Below are 16,294 nucleotides of genomic sequence, written 5' to 3' on the forward strand. Positions count from 1 at the left end.
GCACTTATGCAGCTGAATCAAGCTATTCCCATAAAACTTGTGTCTACTCGTTGCTATTGATATATAATGTAAATCTTACTAATAAATCATTAGAAAATGTGGAAGTGCCTTCATTATGTAGATCTAATTCCTGAGTCAAATAATCATTGCCTGTTTGAACACTGAAAGGAGGATCTAGTGTTGTGAATGTCTATGACTTTAATATCTTTGCAAACGAGTGACTGAGGTTTTGGACCTGTTGGGGATGTTATTTTACATAAATAAGCCTCTTGAGTATAATCTCTGAAAGTGCTAAGAGAAATGCCTCAGATCCTGGATCTGCAATCTCCTGTCTCTAAAGTATTTAGAACATCCTTCATTTGGAGCATTGAAGGAGGCCGTTGACCAAAATGAACTACTTGGGCTAAAGCCACTTGCCGATTCTTGGTCTGTAATAGTTTCTGCTGTTTAAAGTGAACATTTATACTCCTTTTAAATGTGGTTTCTGCCTCCACCATTCCAGATGGAGAGCTCCTGACCCTGAATGTGAACATAGAGCATTACATGACAAGAACAGACCCTTCAGCCCACAATGTTGTGCTGAACTAAATGGCCAACTAAACCAATCCCCTCTGCCTACACAACGTCCATTCCCTCACATTCATGTATCTATCTAAGTATCTCTTAAAATGATACTCCCTTTTCTCTGTCAGCCTCTCAATCTTGTAAACCTCTATCAGATCTCCCCGCAGTCTCCACTGCTCCAACCTCTCCTGATAGCACATGCCCTTTAGTCCAGGCAGCATCCTGACAAGCCTCTTCTGCTCCCTCCCAAAGCCTCGACATTTTCCCTATTAAAGGCAATCAGGTTGTATTTCTCTCAGTCCTGTAGTTTCTCAGACTTCACCCCCACATCACAATGCCCAGGTTGGAGGTGAGAAGCCCGTACATACATCTCTCACTGCCACTGGGAGCTTGTGTGCAATTTGTCGCTGGCCCTTTTGGTTTACAGCAGCTAAACCTTGCTTAAGTTGGACAACCCCATTCAGTTCAGTAGGATTTCTGACAGAGTTAAAATCTGGGTGATAAGTGATCTGTTTATTGCATTTTGCCTCATTGTGATGGCGGCAATTTACTCCTAGACTTTTTAAGATGTTTTAAGTGACATTTTTATTATTGCCAGTGGTTTTTTTTTGTTTTTACTTAAACCTGAACTGTTATCAGAGATTTAATCTATCTAAAATGGTGTTGTGGACAGTATCGGGCCTTTGGATCCTGGGGATTGATTTGGTTCTGCAGAGTGGCTCGTAGTAGGTGTGTGCATCTGTGAGAGAGGAACGGGGAAGCTGGTGGACTAAAGCATGATTGTAAATGGTGACTCACGGTTTTCTGTAACTAAGGTTTTGTGGTTGGACTGATGGTGTTGCTGATTAAACGGGTGAATCAGAAGGTTGCCGTGAGACATGCCAGATCTTCAAAATCTGCACTATAATGGTCTGAGAATGAGTGCCCTCCCCTCTGCCTTCAGATTTCTGCAAACAATATCTCATTATTCCATTTTTGTTTGCACTATATTCCGTAATTTTTAGCAATTTTATTCCTTTGTACTGCTGCCACAAAACAACACTTTACAGATCATGCAAAACAGTGGTAATAAACCTGATTCTGTCTTGAACATATTTAAATCATATATTTGGCAATCCAGTTTCAACCTGATTAATGAGATTTACAGGAAGACGTTTCCTACTTGGCATTGCTGCCTGCCGCACTTTCAACAGAGCTGTTGGGTCAGCTGCAGGGTCATCAGCCAGGGACCACGGCTCATTGACGTTTCACTCCCTGAGCCCCGGTACATCTCCTGGTGGCAGAGCAGTTCCAGGGACATCTCCCTGTCACCCCTTGCAGTCTTCAGTGGGGTTAGTCGGTCTCCCAATTTCTGTCCCTCCTCCTTAGCCACAGCCAAAAGCTGCCCATTTCTGCCTCTTCAGGCAACTCCCTGGTGGCCCTCCTGAGGCTCGCTCCAGTCACTGCCATGTCATGGAGTAACCTTGTTGTCGATGCACCGACAGAGCCCCGGCACCCTACCTCCACAGGGTAGATGATGGTCCTCCAGCCTGCTTCCTTATGCTCAGCTGCCATGTCTGAGTCTTTCAGCTTTGTCTGCTCATGCCCAGCCTCCACTCCTTCCTCCCATGGGATGGTTAACTCAATACGGAGGACTTTGTTGGCAGCAATGAACCTCAGTGGAGAGATGTGGTGGTGATTTCTGTGAGAAACTGTAGCTGTCTGCCCTCATGTTCCACTTCTTGCCTGTCGAGAGGAAGCCTGAAGGAGCTCTTGGGTGGGTGCATTCAGCACTCTTACCAGCCTTAACAAATGGGATGAGTTATCGTCCTGCTGGGGAAAGGCTGCTTCTTGCACCCGCCTGCAGGTCTCCAGGATCTCCATCAGCTTCTTTAGGACCTGATCGTGCCATCATCTGTAGAGCCCTTGAGTCAATGCAGTCTTGTATCCTGCCAGAATGTGTTAGAGGTTGGCATTAGTGGTATCCATGGGGGCAGCTATCCTTACTCCCGAGCTACTGGAGAAGATTTAGGGGGCAGGGCAAAATATCATAGGTTATCCTCAAGAAGCAGAGTCTGGCTTCTGGGAACTTCCACAGGTCAGACCAGCTGTTTATGATGCCCTCCCATGCTGTCCATCTTCCCTGCAGGCCTTGTGCCACTGCCTTCACCCTGTAGTGCTCCTGCTTTGTTCCTGTCAGCTCCTCCACGACCATGGCTTTCCTCTCTTTCTTTGAGGCCTTGGATCAGAAATGTGTTGCCTTCTTACAGCCAAGTTTGTACTACATGTGCAGCCTGGACTCTGCTGACAGCCTCTTGGTGCTCTAGCCGACTGATGGCCTGGGCTATTTCAGTTTGAGCTCCCCATTTATGGTCGGTATGGATTGGGTCACTGGACTTCCTCAGCACATCAGTCAGTCAGGTTTTCTCCTGCTTGTACCCCAGGCTGATGGATCTCAGTGGCAGCTGTACCATGTTCTTCCCAAAGAGGCCGGTGTCGAGAAACTCCGAGACAGCCCCAGCCATTTCCGGATGTATGAGTTGACTATCGCATCCATCCTGCTGGCTGTTGATGAGGGAATTCTACACATCTTCAGGGGCCATATCACCTTTTGGTGAAGTATGAACTGGTAGCGTCACACTTCATACTTTCCCAGTAGTTGCCTCTGGTCAGTTCTGGCCAGGCCGTCTGCAAGCAGTTCCTGTGCTGCTTTTCCCATTTCCCTGTCAGAGAGCTCTGCGATGTATTGCCTCCCAAGGCTTTGGATGGGCTGCCTGGCCAACAAAAGGATCTCCTCGCCCTCCCCCGTACCCGCAGTAGTTGCTTCTGACCCCCTTTTCTGAGCGATAGGCTTTGCGACTTGGAGGGCTTTATCTTCATTCTTGCCCGCGTCACTAGCACGTCCGGCCTCTTCAGCACCCCTCTTGTGCATGCAGCCGGCGGAAGAATGCTTGTGACATCACCCATGTCACTTCTCAGTGGTAGGAGCCTCTGTCCTGACGGTAGCTTTATCCTCCAATCCCCAGCCTTGCTCCGATAAGGATGATCTCGAAGACTGCCACAGGTAGGGTGGGAGAGTTGGAACACCTCATTGCCATGCCTACTTTGAGCTGCTGCCACCCTGTAGTAAGGTGGTGATAAGAGCAGCCCATCCGGACCTCACTGAAGTGATCAGAAAACCCAGCCTGTAATGCAGTGGGGAATGTAAAAGAACTCCATTGCAAAGTTGCTGAGCTGGTGAGGCGCAGATCCACAAGATCCAGCCACACGACGTGTAGGTCACCTTCCTCACGCTTGGCTTGTTTGATCTGGTCCCATTTCAATGATGCGTTCTCCACGCATCCCTGGAAGCCTCGAACCCCTGCCTTCTGGCAGCTGGCGTCAATGTATCCACTGCCCATGAGGTAGCTGGTCATCCTCTTAGCCATGACAGAGGAGATGATTTTCCCTTCAACATTCAGCAGTCCAATGCTCCTGATCTGGAGTTCTGCTCTTTGGGGATGAAACACCACCACAGCTCTTTGCCACTCTGATGAGATGGGTCATCGCTCTGTGCAGAGAATTTGGAATTAAATATCCAAGGATATCATGTGATACGGAAGGATAGGCAGGAAGGTAAGGGAGGTGGGGTAACGCTCTTATTTAAAGATGAGATCAGGACGATAGTGAGAGACGATATAAGATCTAAGGAGCAGAGTGTTGAATCATCTGAGTGGAGATTATTAATTGTAAAGGGAAAAAAATCACTGGTGGGAGTTGTCTATTGGTCACTGAATAATAACATAATAACACAAGCAAAAAACAGAAATATCTGAGGCACTTAAGAACGCAACAGCATTTATCGTGGGGGACTTTAACTTGCACATAGATTGGGTGAATCACGTTGGTCGAGGCAGTCTTGAGAAGGACTTCATAGAATGCAACTGTGATGGCTTTCTGGAACAGTATGTTACTGAACCTACAAGTGAACGTGCTATTTTAGATCTGGTCCTGTACAATGAGACAGGTAAAATTAATGATCTTGTAGTTAGGGGTCCCCTTGGAAAAAGTGATCACAGTATGGTTGAGTTTCTCATACAAATGGATGGTGCATTCGTTCAATTTAAAACCAGTGTATTATGCCTAAACAATGGGGACTACAATGGATGAGGGAGGATTTGGCCAGTGTAGACTGGGAACACAGACTATATGGTGGGATGGTTGAGGAACAGTGGAAAACTTTCAAAGAAATTTTTCATGGTGCTCAACAAAAGTATATTCCAGTTAAAAGCAAAGACAGCAAGGGTGGGGAGAGCTGAGGAAATTAAAGAAGGCATCAAACTAAAAGCTTGTGCATACTAAATTGCCAAGACTAGTGGGCAACTGGAAGATTGGGGAGACTTCAAAAAGCAACAAAGAACCACAAAGTGAGTAATAAAGATGGGGAAGATAGATCGTGAAAATAGATGAGCACAAAATATAAAAACATAGTAAAAATTTTTGTAATTATATAAAGCAGAAAAGGGTGTCTAAAGTGAATGTAGGTCGCTGGAGGACGAGAAGGGGGAATTGATATTGTGTAATGAGGAAATGGCAAAGGCTTTGAATGACTATTTTGTGCTGGTCTTCAGGAAGGAGGACACATCTAAAATGTCAGCGATTTCTGAATGATCTTTGTCTCATTGCCTGTATTAGTTCTGGTCATTCTCATGTAATCCACCCTTTCGGGCCATTTTTCATCCCTCTCGGACAGCCTTCAGGTTGCCTTCTCTTATTCATCTTCGTAGTCATTGATAGGTGTCTCTGCTACAAGAAACCAGTGGGTTGGGTGACTGGCCACCCACCCCTAGTGCAGACCATCCTACAGTCATCCAGTTTTTCCTGGGCATCCTCCGTTCTTCCCTGGTGTCCAACTGCCCTTTCACAGTAGTCACTGGATACCCAGAAGTTTCATTGAGATTCACAGGACGATGTTTCCTGCTTGGCATTGCTGCCTAGCACACCCCCAACAGCCCCCTTGGGTCAGCTGCAGGGTCATCAACCAGGGACCACCACTCATTGATGTTTCACTCCCTCAGCCCTGGCACATCTCCTTGTGGCGGAGCAATGGCATCAGATTCACTTTTGGAGGCTCTTGTCCGGTTCTTTCCTACCCACATCCAGCTCATCTTGCATGCCCTCCTCTATTTTGACAACGTAATTCCCGAGCTCCCACTCCCACATCACTATGGGTGCCCAGTCTTTAACCAGCTATATTCCCCACTTGGAAGGTCTTCAAGCCCTCAGCTTCATTTTGCAATAATGATCCAATGAGTTCCCATCCACCAACACCCTCATTCTCCTCCACAAACCTCCTCATGCTCTAATATATATATTTCTCTTCCTCCCTCTTACTCAGCTTGTCTCTTTCTTCACCATTCACCATTCCTGGCCGGGCTCTTTCCACTGCGCCACTCACAGCCAGGACATTATTGTTACAATGAGGGTGACAGATTTTGCTTTATATGCAATGAGTTTGGGGGTGTTTCAGCACTCCTGCATTTGTATAGTGTGACATGAGCAAAGGAGAGTTGCTGTACATTATTACATCCTCTTTCACTTCCTTCACTGTCCAGTTCCTCTCCACCTGAATGTAGATCATACCAATTGATTCATAACCAAAGATTTATGTTTTATTCACTGCAAAATACCTCAAAAATGTTTTTAATAAAGGTTATAAACCAAGTCTTTAATGAGAAATTAAACTTTGTTATTACTAAATCAATTCTTTAACCATGAAGAATTAATCTTATGTTTGTGGATTGTGATTCTGATGAAGAAGTATTTGAAAATATTAGCACTTTGGAATAATGAAAACAATATTTTTTAAATGTTTATTAAACTTCACCTACGCTATGCTTATGTAATAATGTAGTTTTGCTCTGTGTTTAATCTGAAATATTTATCAAAAATTGCACCACCTTTTGTTGCCTACGAGAATTATTGAATGTGGTCAGACTGCTCAAAGACATCATCTGCCTTTGATTTCCTGGAATAGTTATTGTTATTGTAGCATGCCGACCACAGAATTCAGTGCTAGATATTCATGTATTTCTACAATTCCTTTTTGTACAGAACTTATGAATTGGTAGTCTGCCAGATTTATCCATTGGCTTAATTTTGTTTGTCCCCAGAAGAGAGAAGCAAATTGGCACATTGCACATGATGCTGTAATGTAACGAAAAGCATTTGCACAAAACATGTTTTGAAGCTATGAAGCATTTTATGATCTGTTTAAGGATGACAAAAAGCAAAAGTGACAATGTCAAAGCAGAAAATGTATTACTGACATTCTCTGAAGAATTAAATGCAGTTCTTTGAAGAACAGCCTATGGAGCATCTGACATGGAAGAATAGTCTCGTGTCGTTTCAATAGGAGGCAATGTAGGCTTTGGGATCCAGTGGTTTGGTTTATCGTCGAGACATTCAGGATTCTGAACAGTGTCCATTTGTTTGCCATCTCCCATGTTGATTGTTTGGTGCAGGCACGTGTTGCTACGGCTGTAACAGGTATCTGCAGGAGGGGGTGGGGGCTTGCACTCGGGCTCTCCAGGGAGGGTTTGTTCTTGGTTGCAGTTCTTGCAGCTGTAACAAAATATTTGATTAGAGATGTAATTTCTATCGCACTTACAGTACTGTCTTCTGAAAATCACAGTGTGTTCTCGGAGTCGTAAAGTTCTACTGAATGGAAGCAGGCCCTCTTCTCCCAGTTTGTCCAGGCCAACCATGTTGCCTACCTGAGCTAGCCCCAGTTGCCCGTATCCCTCTAACCCATTCCTATTAATGTACCTGTCTTCCTTTCAAGTGTTGTAATTGTGCCCACCTTTATCATTTCCGCTGGCAACTTGTTCAATGTTCCCACAGCCATCTGTGTGGAAAATGTTGATCCTCAGGCCTCCTTTAAATCTTTGTAATTTCACACTAAATCTTTTCCTTCTACTTTTAGACTCCCTTTGCCCTGAGGAAAGAGCTCTGAGCATTCGTCTTATCTTTGCCCCTCGTGATCTTGTAAAGCTCACCCTCAGTCTCCTACACTCCAGTGAAAACAACTCCAGCCTTCTCATGATCCAATCCTGGATACATCCCCGTGAATCTTCAATGTAGTGACATGTTTCATATAGCTACGAGACCAGATTTGCACACTGTACAGTCTCCAAGTTTTCTACAGCCATAACATGATGTCCGAAGTCCTGACTGATGAAGGCAAACATGTCAAATGCCTCCTTCACAACCTCATTTATCCATGCCACCACTTTGAGGGAAGTATGTATTTGTCCGACTCGGCCTCTCTATTCTCTTCCATCACCCAGTCCTCTGGCCTGTACATTTCAATGTATGTTCTGCTCTGGTTAAACTTCCCAAAATGCATCACTTTCACCTGCCATTCCATGGCCTCTTTTCCCAGTTTATCTTGATTTTGTTGTGATTTTAGGTAATTGTCTGCACTGTTCACCATGCCTGGTGTCATCCACAGACTTGCTTACTATTCCAACTACATTGTCCTCCAAATTGTTAATATCGCCACCAACAATAGGGAACTCAGCGCCAATCTTTGTGGCACATCGCTGTCACTGGTCTCCAAACTATAAAAAACAATCTCCACTTCCATCTTTGGGGTCCTACCATCAAGCCAATTCTATATCCAGTTGAGTATTCCATGTGATCTATCCTGCCGGAGCAGTCTACCACACTGGGCCTCTGTGAAAGCCTTGCAAAAGTCCATATAGACAACTTCTACTGCCCTGCCTTTGTCAATTCTCTTGGTTTCCTCTTCAATAAACAATCAAATTGAAACACACTGTCCCACGCACAAACCATGTTATCTATTTCTAACCAGTCCTCTCTTTTACCCATGCAGCTAGGTTCTGCCTGTCAGAATTCCTTTGCCACTGCTGATGTTAGGCCTTTTTCCTGTAGTTCATTGGGTTGTCCTTACAGCCTTCTTTTAAGTAAAAAAAAACACATTATCTACCTCCCAGTCTCCAGTACCACAGCTGTAACCCAATGCTAATATATCTATCTCTGCCAGGGCCCGAGCAAATTCCTGTATTCCCAAAATGTCCACTTGGTGGGGCCCCAGGAATTTATTCACCTTTAAATCTGCCAACACCTTCTCTTTCACAGTAGCAATATGTTTCAGGTCATTCTGGCTCTCTCCCCTGAAATCACTAGCTTGCTCAACCTTCTCCATGGTAAATACAGACAAGAAGTATTGAGTTAAGACATTGTCCATATCTCATGGCTCCACCATTGATGAACACTGACATTTAAGGGGATCTTACTCGCTCTTAGGTTACTGTTTTGTTACAGTTAGAGAATCTGTTGTGAATTTCCTTTATTTTGTGTGCCAAGGCTCCCTTTGCCCTTCCTATATCCCTATTCAGTGTATTCTTGCATCCTTGTAGGTTTAAAGGGAAATTACATTACAGTCCTATATCTCTATACTCCTTTGGGGATTTGCTTGACCCCAGTTACAATACACACAAATACTGAAGGAACTCAGCATATCAGGCAGCATCTATGGAGGGAAATAAACAGTTGACATGTTGGGCCTCTTAATTGTCCTTTTTCCTGACTGGAGCATCGATATCCTTCGTCAACCAGGGTCTCACTTTTGCCCAAATTAGCCCTCTTTAAATATACATTTTATTGCCTATTGAAAGCTCCTCTTTCATGAAAAAGGTTTGAGTGCTTTCCTGGCATATATGATGAATAAAATCTTGTTGGGCTTCCAGCTGGGTACAGGTTTCGTTTATAACCAATGTTGCCGTTGCGAACTGTTCCATCTTCTTCAGGAGTGATGCCTGGGTATGTCTAGTCCTATGGTACTTATACCCCCGTAGTCCATCCCTCCTGATTGGAATCGAATTCCAACTCTTGCTTAGAGCAAGGCCTTCATCCTTGTTAAAGTTATTTTCCTGTAGTTTTGTTTCAATGGTTTCCTTTACTAGGCGGTCCCAAAAGCCGTTGGTGTGGCACAATAGTTTTGTGCCATCGAAGTTAATTCAATGGCCATTGGGAATACAATGTTGTGCTGCTGCAAGTTTCTCAGGGTAACCCAAATGGATACATCTCCTGAGCTCATTGATCCTGAAATTCGATTGTAAGGAAGGTGGGAGAGCGGAAACCTGTTTGGATGAGGACTAACCAATTAAGAGGGATGTACTACGGGGTATAAATACCACTGGACTAGACTTACCCAGGCATCATCTCAGGAGACGGTAGAGATTGTCATCAAACGTCCTTTATAATCAATACTTGTACCTGGCTGGAAGCCCAAGAATGATTTATTCCTTCTCTTTCTTACTATAGATCACAAACCTTAAAGATCGTCAGAATGAAAACATCCTCCTAATCTCCCATTTGGGTGTTTTGACTGGCTTACCCATTTACTTATCGGAGAAGGCAGTTCCTCTGGCACTGTGAAACACTATCACAGCTCTGAAAGCATGGACTAGGTCTCCTTTCCACCAAAATGTCTGACTAAAGCAATTATACAGTTACAGAGTCAAAGAGGGAACCAGCTCGGAAACAAGCCCTTTGACCCACAAAGTCTACAACAACCAACAAGCACCTATTTTGAACACTAATCCTAATCAAAGCAGTTCTTTTAGACACAAAAGGTTCTGTAGACACTGGAAATGTTGAGCAACACATACCAAATTCTGAAGGAATTCAGGCAATTGGGCAACATCTCTGGAGGGAATTGAACAGTTGACAAAACAGAATGAAGCCCTTCATCAGGCCCAAAATGTCAACTGTTTATTCTCCTCCATAGATGCTGCCTGACATGTTGAGTTCCTTCAGCATTTTGTGTGTGTTGCTCAAACCATTTTATTCTCTCTACATTTACTATTAACTTTTACCACTCATCTGTACATTAGGGCCAAATTACAGTGGTCTATTGACTTTGTTGCACTATTACAGATTGCCAGGTATGATGTTGAGGCCATCACTGAATCGTGGCTGAAGGATGGTTGTAGTTGGGAGCTGAATGTCCAAGGTTACACGTTATATTGGAGGGATAGGAAGGTAGGTAGAGGGGGTGGTGTGGCTCTACTGGTAAAGAATGACATCAAATCAGTAGAAAGATGTGACGTAGGATCGGAAGATGTTGAATCCTTGTGGTTTGAGTTAAGAAACTGCAAGGGTAAAAGGGCGTTGATGGCAGTTATATACAGGCCTCCCAACAGGCTGGGAGGTGGATCACAGGTTACAACAAGAAATAGAAAAGGGGAGTTAAAAGGGTAATGTTAATGGTAGTCATGGGAGATTTTAACATGCAGGTCGATTGGGAAAATCAGGTTGGTAATGGATCTCAAGAGAGTGAGCTTGTTGAATGCCTAAGAGATAGCTTTTTAGAGCAGTTTGTCATTGAGCCTAATAGGGGATCAGTTATACCTGATTGGGTGTGATCAGGGAGCTTAAGGTAAAAGAGCCCTTAGGAACCAGGGATTACAATATGATTGTGTTTAATATAAAATTTGATCATGAGAAAGTAAAGTCTGATATAGCAGTATTTCAGTGGAGTAAGGGAAATTACAGTGGTGTGAGAGAGGAGTTGGCCAAAGTAAACTGGAAGCAGCTGCTGGCAGGGATGTCAGCAGAGCAGCAATGGCCTGAGTTTCTGGGAAAATGAGGAAAGGTGCAGCATAGATGTATTCCAAAAATGAAGAAATACTCAAATGGCAAAATAGTACAACCTTGGCTGACAAGGGAGGTAAAAGCTAATGTAAAAGCAAAAGAGAGGGCATACAACAAAGCAAAATTAGTGGGAAGATAGAGGATTGGGAAGTTTTTAAAAACCTACAGAGTGCAATTAAAAGAATCATTAGAAGGGAAGAGGGGAAATATGAAAGTAAGCTAGCAAATAATATTAAAGCTTTTTCCAAGTATGTAAAAAATAAAAGAGAGATGAGATTGGATATAGGACCGCTAGAAAATAATAACGGGCAGATGAACTAAATGAGAATTTTCATCAGTCTTCACTGTGGAAGACGCTAGCAATATGCCTGATGTTGTAGTGTGTGAAGGAAGAGAAGTGGGTGCAGTTACTGTTACTAGGGAGAAGGTGCTCAAAAAGCTGAAAGACCTAAAAGTACATCAATCACCCGGACCAGAGGAACTGCACCCTAGGGTTCTGAAAGAGGGGTAGTGTTAGAGATTGTGGATAGATGAGTGAAGTTATCCTCATTTGTTCAAGAATCTGATGATTGAGGAGTAGTAACTGTTCTTGAACCTGGTGGTGCAAATCCTGTACTTTCTACGTGGAGGCACAGCAGGAAAAGAGCACGGTCTGGCTGGTGAGGATCTTTGACAAAGGATGCTGCTTTCCTATGACTGTATTTCACATAGATGTGTTCAGTGGTTGGGTGGGCTTTGTCGAATCTACTATCTTTTGTCAGATTTTCCATTCAAATGTTTTCCTGTTCCCATACCAGGCTGTAATACATTCCGTCAAAACACTTTCCACATCTACAGAAATTTACCAGCGTTTCTTGATGTCATGCCAAACCTCCACAGACTCATAAGGAAGTAGAGATGCTGTTGTGCTTTCTTTGCAATTATATTTATATGATGGGTCTAACACAGGTCCTCTGAGATGGTGAGACCCAGGAATTTAAAGTTACTGACCCTCTCCACCTCTGATCCTCCAATGATTACTGGCTCGTGGACCTCTTGTTTCCCTCTCCTGAGGCTACAGTCAGTTCCTCGGTCTTGCTGACATTGAATGAGAGGTTGTTGCTATGACACCACTCAGCCAAGTTTTCAACCTTCCTCCTGTATGCTGATTCATCTCCACCTTTGATATGGCCCACAACAATGTGTCATCAGCAAACTTGAATATGGTGTAGGAGCTGTACTTAGCCACGCAGCCATAGGTGTAAAGCGAGTAGAGCGGGGGGGGGGGGGGGGGTAAGCACAGCCCTGTGGTGCACCTGTGCTGATGGAGTTTGTGGAGGAGATGCTTCTGCCAATCCAAACTGACTGGGGTTTACAAGAGAGGGAATCCAGGATCCAATTGCACAAGGGGTATTGAGGCCCAGGTTTAGGAGTTTACTGATTAGTTTTGAGGGGATGATGGTGTTAAATGCTGAGCTATTATCAATAAAGAGCATCTTGATGTATACATCTTTGCTGTCCAGATATTGCCTGGTATGTCGACCATTTTCTGTTTTTCATCATGGTAGAGGAAATTATCTTTGTAAGGCATCAAACCCCCTACTTCAATAGTTTCCTCCATCAGATCAACTTGCTATCTGGATCTGAGGAATGTGCCTTAACCACCCTCTTATGAGATCATGAGATATAACTGATATGTGCTATACTTTGACATATAACCAAGAGTTTTAATGGAGGGGCTGAAGTTGGTTTAAAAATATGCAATTGTTTTTCCTTCTCTTTCTTTTATCTTTCTGATGGGCTCACGTTATGCTCACTGTCATGTGATAGTCGAAGCAATAAAGTGGTAAAGCAAAATGAGAAGTTCACCATGAACTTATGAAAACATCTTCAAACTACGGTTAATTTGGAAATATAAAAAATACACAAAACCACTTAAACCACAAACAGTGTTTATACCCTTTGCAAGGTTCAATTTCACATGCTCCCCCACTATTTCATTGGCAAAACAGTGAATTAGTACATTTCAACTCAATTTTATAGCAATAATATTACTTGAAACTGAACAATGGAAATGAAGCAGGAATTAATGAATATGGTAAAGCAAAAACAAAATGGAAACTTCTACTCCATTGTTTGGTTGGCAAGGAAACGCTAAGTTTGGTAAAAATTTGTCTCATGGACTCCTTATGCCATGTTGTTCATCCTTCGGAGTCGAAGACGACCACGACTTCTGTCAGGTGGAGAGTTTGTGACTGTGGGTCCGGAGGTGACTGGTGAGGCCAATCTGGGCCCTGAAAGCTCGCCCACATGTGGGACACATGAGGGTAAATGATGAAGTCAGACGCTTCGAAATAATAGCTGTTTTTTAACATCTCAAGAACAAAATTATGCTAAAGCAGTAGTAAAAAGATGTGCTCATTAATGTAACTAGCTTAATGCTATACAGCAGGCAGTACAAACAGGCATTCTGTATGCTTGCTTCATGTACTGCCTGGGTTTCATTTCTGAAACTAAGGCAGTACCTATCATAACTAGAGATACACAGTAACAGTAAATGTCTGGAATTTAAGTTTCTGTTTGCCACTAAGAATAATGTGTTATTCTTGGCCCATAAAGAGGGATTTAAAAAAAAAATTGTGTTTTTATGCTTGATGCTATTGTGTCACAATCATCTGCCTTCTGAATGAAAATATTGTTTCCACTTGATAGGGTGTATTCTGGAGTTAGAGTATATAGCAAATATTAACTTTAATAGTAGCCATTCTATGAACATGGATTGTAGATTAAACTTAAAATGCAGCCTTGAATTATAGTTTTCCTGGAGCTGTGGACACCAGCTGATTGAAAACCAGACAATGATGATTAACATTCATTTTGAGTGTCTGGAGTGAGGGTGCGAAGAAGGAATGTGAAAATTATATGTAATTTAAAGGAAGCTTTGTAACTATAGAATTGTCCTGTTAATTTTAATCTTTACTATATAACAATGTCATGTAATATTGGAGTTGAACAGGCCTCTTCCTACAAGAATGCCTCATTTTGTTGAATAAAATAGCTTCAGTGCCTTTCCAGTTCTTTGTTCATGTCACTACATTTGGGTGCTCGTTGTGACCCATCATATGGCCAGTGTTCTCAGCAGTCTAAGTGGGTGAGTATTTTTAAAATTAACACTCACACTTGGATCTGTTTGAGTTGGTCGCTACAGGATCACAAGGTATCACAAACACAGCGGAGAGCTGAACTAGTAGATAGAGTTGAAAGTAGTGTGGTGTGTGTGCGTGCATGTGTGTTTATGTAAGAGACTGAACATGTGTGTGTCAGGTTGGTGCCACCTGTTGTGAAGGGTGGTCACTGGCCATTCAGGATGCCCGTGGAGTGTGTGTATACTCATTTGGGGAACGGTATAATGGCAGATGTGTTTGTGAGAGTGTGTGTTTTAAGAATAAGTTAAGAATAAGTTTGTAACCTTGGTATAACAATTCTAAATGAAAATGAATACAACAGATATTGTGAATTCAGAGGCACAGAAGTGGCAGATCGCAGGGTATTGCTCTGTGCTTTTAAGTGTGCACTTTTATCCATAATTTATATTTTGCATAATGTGGGTATTAGTGTGGAGATATTTGAGGGAGATGTTATTTCCTCATATATCTGTTGGGATGGCACCGATTGAAGTTAGACAACGGCAGCTCAAGAACCCTGAAGAGCTGAAAGAATCCTTGACTTTGATTATGACCATCCATAAGACCTTCACCCTGGGAAAAAGCAGAGCATTTTGTCAGAGTTGCCCTCACTTAAAGTTGCCTACAGGAATTTAGAATTCTGGTGCAAGTTTTGAGGAAATGATTGAAATTCACCAGATCCATCCTAAAGATATGCATGTGTTGGTAAAAGCCAAGTGCCAGAGAAATATGTTGGAGAGTATGGGGTGTGAGATGGTACGTGAACAACTACCGGGATTGACAGCAATGAAGAGAGATATTGCTCTTTTAAAGGGGAAGTGAGGCAGTGACTGGAGGGAGGTGAGAGTAACAGTGGAACAATAATGTCAGTGGTTCAGGGAACTGATGAGCCTGCCATGGATATGCAAAACATAAATATTGAATGTATGAGGAGTATTCAGGGTTGGATGATCTAGTGAGGGGCAACCTAGTCTTCCTGAAAATGCAGAAGGAAGGCCTGAGCTCAGCCCACCAGGAAGTTTTAAATTTGGGGATAGCAGTAGGATCGATCTACTCTGTGATAGTATCATGGGCTGGTGAGATGGACTAGACAAGGGGGGAAAGAGAAGCGTAAAGTGGCTGAGTGAATGTAGCTGCCATGACATCACGGAGAACTTGCTTTGAGTGCTGGCAGCTGGGGCACGTTGCCAGGAACTGCTGGAATAGACATGGGAGGGTAAAGGAGGCGATTTGTTACAGCTGTGGCTTGTCAGGCCCTGGTTGGAGACAGTGTCCTGAAAACAGAGAAAAGTGTGAAAACGACCCACCAAACCAGGCAGAATCCACAGCAGCACCTTCTCGTTCCAGTTTGACTGCTGACCAGATTATGGGGCTGGTGAGGTCAGTGTGGTGAACTACATATACCTGTCTGGACACCCCCCCACTGCTGACTGCTCCTGTGGCTCCTCCCACAGACCCCGGTATAAAGGCGATTGGGGCCTGAGTCTCCAGGATGTAGCATGCTGGTCAATTGCTGCTTGTTCTTTCTTCCAGTCGATAAAAGACGATATCTCGCCTCACGTCTCGGAGAGTTATTGATGGTGCATCAATCAGACAAATGGCTGATGGCCCCCTCTATTGCCAGTGATGGTCACCCAGAGATGTAAACAAGAGATTTATTAGGGTCCAGCAAAGTGAACTGTTGATGTTTGGGTGTGCCCAAACAATGGAGGTTCTATGCTGGGGATAGGCTCACAGAGTAAGACAGGTCCTATCGTAGATTCGGGAAAAGGAGAAATAACGTGGACAAGACAGGGAGAATGAACTTGTGTGACCTGCAAAGCAGCTAACACGGCCCACAGAGAGATAGCAGCCCCAGTCAGGGAGGAGAGACAGGGCGATGTGAGGGAATCATGTCTGGTGGTCCTAAGGGTAGGGACCAAGCA

Source organism: Hypanus sabinus, chromosome 3 (genome assembly GCF_030144855.1).
Source record: "Hypanus sabinus isolate sHypSab1 chromosome 3, sHypSab1.hap1, whole genome shotgun sequence".
NCBI classification, from domain to species: domain Eukaryota; kingdom Metazoa; phylum Chordata; class Chondrichthyes; order Myliobatiformes; family Dasyatidae; genus Hypanus; species Hypanus sabinus.